General features: G+C 42.5%; 1 non-coding gene across 1 annotated transcript; it reads right to left on the bottom strand.

The window, feature by feature from the left end:
- Nucleotides 1-4,853: 4,853 nt before the first annotated feature.
- Nucleotides 4,854-4,938, bottom strand: LOC123073057 (small nucleolar RNA SNORD34). Its single transcript, XR_006435571.1, has one exon. It is a non-coding gene; the product is annotated as a small nucleolar RNA SNORD34 (small nucleolar RNA).
- Nucleotides 4,939-6,838: the final 1,900 nt, after the last annotated feature.

The raw sequence follows: 6,838 nt of genomic DNA, 5'->3' as shown, positions 1-6,838 counted from the left end.
ACCTAGATGCTCATATTAGCTCCCACATATTCTATGAAGATCTTTATCGGTCGAACCTTATGACAACATACGTTATTCCCTTTGTCATCGGTATGTTACTTGCCTGAGATTCGATCGTCGGTATCTTCATGCCTAATTCAATCTCGTTAAATGCAAGTCTCTTTACTCGTCTCGTAATGCATCATCCCACAACTAACTCATTAGTCACACTGCTTGCAAGGCTTCTTATGATGTGCAATACCGAGAGGGCCCAGAGGTACCTCTCTGATACTCGGAGTGACAAATCCTAATCTCGATCTATGCCAACCCAACAAACACCTTCAGAGATACATGTAGAGCATCTTTATAATCACCCAGTTACGTTGTAATGTTTGATAGCACACAAGGCATTCCTCCGATATCCGGGAGTTGCATAATCTCATAGTTGGAGGAATATGTATTTGACATGAAGAACGCAGTAGCAATAAAACTGAATGATCATTATGCTAAGCCAACGGATGGGTCGTATCCATCCATCATTCTCCTAATGATGTGATCCCGTTCATCAAATGACAACACATTCCTATGGCTAGGAAGCTTAACCATCTTTGATTAACGAGCTAGTCAAGTAGAGGAATACTAGGGACACAGTGTTTTGTCTATGTATCCACACATGTATCAAGTTTCTGGTTAATACAATTATAGCATGAATAATAAACATTTATCATAAATAAGGAAATATAAAATAACAACTTTATTATTGCCTCTAGGGCATATTTCCTTCACCTGCGCGGCCCGCCAATCGCCCGCGGGGGACAACTCGATCGGGCGCTACGCGCCCACCCCGCTGGTTTATTCCAGGCGGGCCCCGTCCTCCACTACGTTGCATGTAGCTGGGCCAAGTGGATCTAGCGAGCGACCCGAGCCTGTCCCGGTCGGTCGTCCCGGATCTTATGTGTGCCCCGGACCGTCTTCATCACCACCTCCCGCCGCAGACGATCCGGCGTCCCCTTCGTCACCAGACGGGTCTCCCACCTCGGGATCGATGGATTTTTCTGGTTTGGAGGTGGCTACCTCCCCGGGATCATCTGTGGCTATGCCGGCGCCCCCTTCACAACCCCGTACATGCCTTTGGGATGGGACAATTCAACCGGTTCATTAAAAAACTAAATTTGGTTTGGTCGTGTCACCTGTTTCTACAGAAGAGCCACGCATCGTCTCCGCTGCACTTGCTGATCCGAAGTGGGCCAAAGCCATGCCTGAGGAGTTTTGTGCTCTTAAGAAAAACCACAAGTGGCATCTTGTTCCTTCATGTCCAGATATAAACGTTATTGACTGTAAGTGGATTTTTCTTATTAAAATAAATTCAGATGGTACTATAGATCGCTATAAAGCTAGACTGGATGCCAAAAGTTTCAAACAAAGGTATGGCCTTGATTATGAGGATACTTTCAGTCGTGTTGTTAAAGCTACCACTATTCGTCTTGTTATATCCATTGATGTGTCAAGAGGTTGGAGTCTTAGACAGCTAGATGTGCAGAATGCGTTCCTTCATGGTGTTCTGGAAGAGAAAGTCTACATGCATGAAGCAACCTCCTGGTTTTGAAGACCAAGACAAACCAACTCATATCTGCAGGCTTGATAAATCGCTTTATGGTTTGAAACAGGCTCCCCGAGCATGGTATTCTCGCTTGAGTTCCAAGTTGCAAACACTTGGTTTCGTTTCCTCTAAATCTGACACCTCCTTGTTTATTTACAATAAGTGCAACACAGTCATCTTTGTGCTCATTTATGTTGATGATATTATTGTCACAAGCTCATTTGATGAGGCAGTTACAGCTCTACTCAAAGACTTGAACTCTGAGTTTGCTCTGAAAGATCTTGGAGATTTGCATTATTTTCTTGGCATTGAGGTTAAGCACAACAAAGAAGGTGGTCTTCATCTTTCTCAAGAAAAATTTGCAACCAATCTTCTGAGCAAGGCAGGGCTCCAAGGTTGTAAACCATCCACAACTCCATTATCCAGTTCTGAGAAATTATCACTTGTGGAGCGTACACCTTTGAGTCATGAAGATGGCACAAAATACAGGAGCTTGGTAGGTGCAATTCAGTGTTTGACACTTGCTAGGCCTGACATCTCCTTTGCAGTAAATAAAGTGTGTCAGTTTCTTCATGCACCCACTTCTAGTCATTGGACTGCTGCTAAACGTATTCTGAGATACGTCAAGCATACACTAAGTGTTGGTCTCACCTTCACTAAGTCATCCTCTACTCTAGTCAGTGCATTCTCTGACTCTGATTGGGCAGGTTGATTGGATGATAGAAGATCAACAGGTGGTTTTGTAGTGTTTTATGGACCTAATCTAATCTCATGGTGTGCAAAAAAGCATGCAATAGTGTCATGATCAAGTACTAAGGCAGAATATAAGGCATTGGATAAAGCAACAACAGAAATTATATGGGTTAAGTCTATCATCAATGAACTTGGAATATATCATACACAGACTCCATGTCTTTGGTGTGATAATTTGGGTGCTACAAATCTCTCTGCAACTCTTGTCTTTCATGCTCGCACCAAACACATTGAGATTGGCTACCATCTTGTCAGAGAAAGAGTTGCCATGAAAGAACTGGAAGTACAGTTTGTGCCATCCAGATATCAAGTTGCCGATGGCTTTACAAAGGCCTTGTCTACAGGACCATTTGAAGAATTCAAGCGTAATCTAAACTTGCGAAGCAGATTAAGGGGGAGTGTTAGACATGTAACATGTTGGGTATTGTGTTCGGTATTGTGAGAGTCCTGCAGGTAGAATTTGTATTAGGAGGTTAGAGTTGTTAGGAGTCCTCTCTTATCTCTCTATCTCATGTAACCTCCCGTGTAATCCTCTCGATGGTTAGCCAGAGGCTGTCGTACCTTGTACCGGACCACACGCAATCAATATATACATCATGGGTCTCCCTGTATGGAGATTGAGACGCTTCACCATTCTTGACAAGAACATCTCTTATATTTGTTAAAGGCGGGAGTACTAGATTGGGATCATCCCAGTAAACCGGCCCAACAGTAGTGGTAGCTAAATCTCGCCCAAATGTTGTCCAACAGAGGTCCAATAGAAGTCGAAGCCCCAGATATCTCTTTTCTGGCTATTCCCTCTATGAATGCACTTACAGAATCAGATTCCACCAATGTTTGAAACCTGGCCATATTCTGAGGGATTGAGATTTCTTAAAAAATAGAACATATTGGCAAAATCAAAATAATTTGTAAATGTAGTGAAGCTTTTATAAGGAAGAGCTAATCTTCTTGACATATGCTCAATCATGATTCAGACCCACATACTACGTTTATGTATCTTCGTTAATAGAATGACTTTAGCCACACTGACCGAGTATCTCTTATCTTTGTTTTTCTGCCTCCTCTTTTGTATTGTTGTTTTGTACTCTTTTGCGTCTCATGTTGGTGTAGTGTTGCAATAAAGACAACCAAAAAAGGCAAAAGGCCCAACAACCCCATCCTTGGTAGGACGAACGTCAAGTGTGGATCTAGAAGCGAACCTGGACCCGCTAATACTTTTTGGGGATATGTCGGTGTGCACCAAAATTGGCCGAGACTCCTGGATAGATACAATTGGTGACCATGGTGTGGCAAAGCACCAATCTCTGTTGGAAAAGGCAGTGCCTAGGAGGCGCTTAGGCACGCCTAGGCGCTAGGCAATGGACAAACGCCTTGCCTAGGGCATAAATGGAGGTCTAGGCAGGGCAAGCAAGGAATTGCCTACCGAAGCAAGAAATCATGCCACATTATGCGAAACTGGTTATATTCCAATGGCAGTAGATGGCAATTAACTTATCTATATGCCATAAACTAATATCAAAACCCATATAATAATCACAAATACACTACGAGTAAAAACTATATTACCGCCTAGGCCGCGCCTAGGGCGCTTAGGCACCGCCTAGGCACTAGGCGAAGGCCAACCGCCTCGCTTACGCCTACCGCTTTTTCCAACCTTGGCACCAATGGACAGAAACTTGACTAACAGCTAGATGAAAACCGTTCAAATATTTGTTAGACACACCCTAAAAATAAATTTATTGATGGACAATATACTTTCCAAATCATGGAGAACTAATTCGGTTAGGGTTACGGATCCAAGCCCCAACAACACCTTAAATTATTTTTTTAGCACAAGCACGTTAAATTAGTGGGAGGGGGCTACAGCACCCCCCCCCCCCCCCCCCCCGGGCACACACACACCATATATTTCGCTAAAATTGTTTATGTTCGGGTACTTGTATGTACAACAATGTTACTTCTGCATGTTTCCTTGTTTAAGCAAGAAAACAATGACACTTAAACCAGAAGGAAGAAATATAGGCAAGGAGGATACACAACTCTGCAGATCCTAGGGCAATCGCTGCAGCTCGCCCTAATGGCGAGTCTGCCGCTGACACCGACGTCTGTGCCGACTTCTCCATCATGTACGTTCAACTTATGTGGTTCCCGTGACCACACTAGTGACTGAGCGAAAATATGTCATCTATCCTTGTCCAGCTTACTCACACTCGGCTCCATAAAGCCTAGTCCCAAACTTGGCCACCTCGCTATGCCTAACCTTGGACGTCCTTATTATACAGATGCATCACTCCTTAAAACCTGCACACAACAAAACAAAATGGTCTAAAACTACTCAACTAGACCATCAAGTCACTAATAAAAACAATGCAATGCACACTCAACCACTCTCTCTATGGACTCCCTCAAAATACAAGAAATACAAACAAAAAAATCGACAAGCAAACTCCATCACAAAACCATGGGACGGCCGCCCTTGGTCTAGCAGAGAAGAAACAAAGGTAATACTGGAGTGCCGCGCAACCTCAGATTTTGCGATTGTTATCATGAAGATATTTGTCAGACGATGTCGACAATAGTTGTTGTAACTCATCATAGGCACGAGACAACTCCAGAAGCCAAAAAGTAACCAAGCACCGCGGTAACATTTTCCTTTTATATGTATATAAGAAGGTAGGCCGAGGTCTACCTTCTGTATTCCAAAATTCAAATCAAACCAAAGTTTAAGAATCATGCATGAAACAAAGCAGCACCAGAGCATGTATTTCCCAAGGTGCATAAAAGGCAAAATAAAGAGACCGAAAAGAGCTAGAAAATAAATAATCCAGAAACGAACTGCCGCTCATCGCCATTTCGTAAACAAGCTACACTGTTGGCTGAAGAATCTCAGCATAGGATACCCTGTGGTATTATTATACCATGCTAAGCAACAAGTGATAGCGCAATGCAGAAAGAAAAATCACCAAACAAGTTTCTCTTTATTGGCTGGATCGAAAGAGAGTATTTATAAGCTACTAAATAATATTAGTTGCAAACGTTGTCAAGAAGCATCCAAATGAAAACAGAAGTACAGTCAAAGTTAACGAGGCACACTACCAAATGGCACCTGAGCTTCCTTCTCAGGTGAGGGGCGCTATATGTACATGCAGCCTGATCTCGAATTGCTTGGTGGCTACGGTGGATGAGGCATCCCATTTTTGACCAGCCAACCGGGAAAGCGATTGATGAGAGGAAACGCGAGTAGCAAGGAACAAATGGAAAGGAAGGAAGGAAGCACGAAGCAGCAGTGTCATTGACTAACTGTCACTTCAAAAGTCATCAGCAAGTCATCAAAACTTCTCACGTAGCATCCAGTGTCAGTGAGCCGAGCCAGATTAACAAACTACTAAAATGATCGAAGATTCCGACCTACCTAAAGCTCGTCTAAGGCGTGGTCGTATGTGAGAAAAACACGGCAGCCTTATATACTTCAATCAAGAAAATAAGGACACAAATAGCACGCGAAATGCCAACTGATTAGGGATCCCACACGAAGCAGTATTAGCCACGAATATGTTAGAAATAAAAATATAAATTTGTGGTCTAACCCCTATTACTCTGCGCTTATCCGTGGTACCGTTAAAAATTCACATATCTAGGGCTAAGGGTAGGGACCTTTTTATAATCTTTCCAATGGCGAAATAGTCATCGAGATGCTTTAAAATTTTGAAATTTCAAAACATTTTAACTCGCAAATACTACGACAACAAAACCTAGCCAAGCTTGCGTTGGTGTGTTTGTATGTCCATCATTTTCACGGTTGGGTTTGTCTTACACAATTGTAGTGGCTTGCCATATGGGCTGGCAATGTGGCATACACAGAGTTCTCACCAGGTTGTTTGTTGTTTTGGTATTGAGAAAAGTGCATAAATCATCCTCGAACTCGCGCCCTAGTTTGATTTACAATGATGAGTTCCAATGCCGGTTAGAACACAACCATCAAATCCTTTTAAATTAACACCCCCCCCCCCCCCCCCCACACACACACACACCTCACATGGCCTAAAGTTTATTTTGACATACGTGACAGGTATTTGACCTAATTGACGTAGCAGCAGCGCACCACATCAGCACCGACTTTTTGGTCAAATATAATAAAACACACACAATTTGTCAATTATGTACAAAAATCAATTTCAATTTCTAATGTATATAAAAAAAAGTTGTTAGAAGAAGTGCAATTTTCTCAGATTGCTCGGCATGGTAGTGTTGCTTCTACAGAATTTTTTGCCTGAACACTTTGATTTTTTTTTTGTCAAAAGGGTGCAGGTAATAAATCTAGTTGTCAAAAAAGTGTGAAATTTCCAAGGTTGGTCGGCCTGGTGGTGAAGATTTTATAGAGTTTTTCAATTGTTTCTGGACACCTTGAATGTGACGATAGCGCTCGGGCCAATATCAGCTAGCGTGCGCACTGAATGTTTGGAAATTCAAAAGATGTTCCTGATTTTCTTTTTAAAAAATGTT

The sequence above is a fragment of the Triticum aestivum genome, chromosome 3B (genome assembly GCF_018294505.1).
Source record: "Triticum aestivum cultivar Chinese Spring chromosome 3B, IWGSC CS RefSeq v2.1, whole genome shotgun sequence".
Lineage (NCBI taxonomy): Eukaryota > Viridiplantae > Streptophyta > Magnoliopsida > Poales > Poaceae > Triticum > Triticum aestivum.
This window is presented reverse-complemented; position numbering and strand designations above follow the sequence as displayed.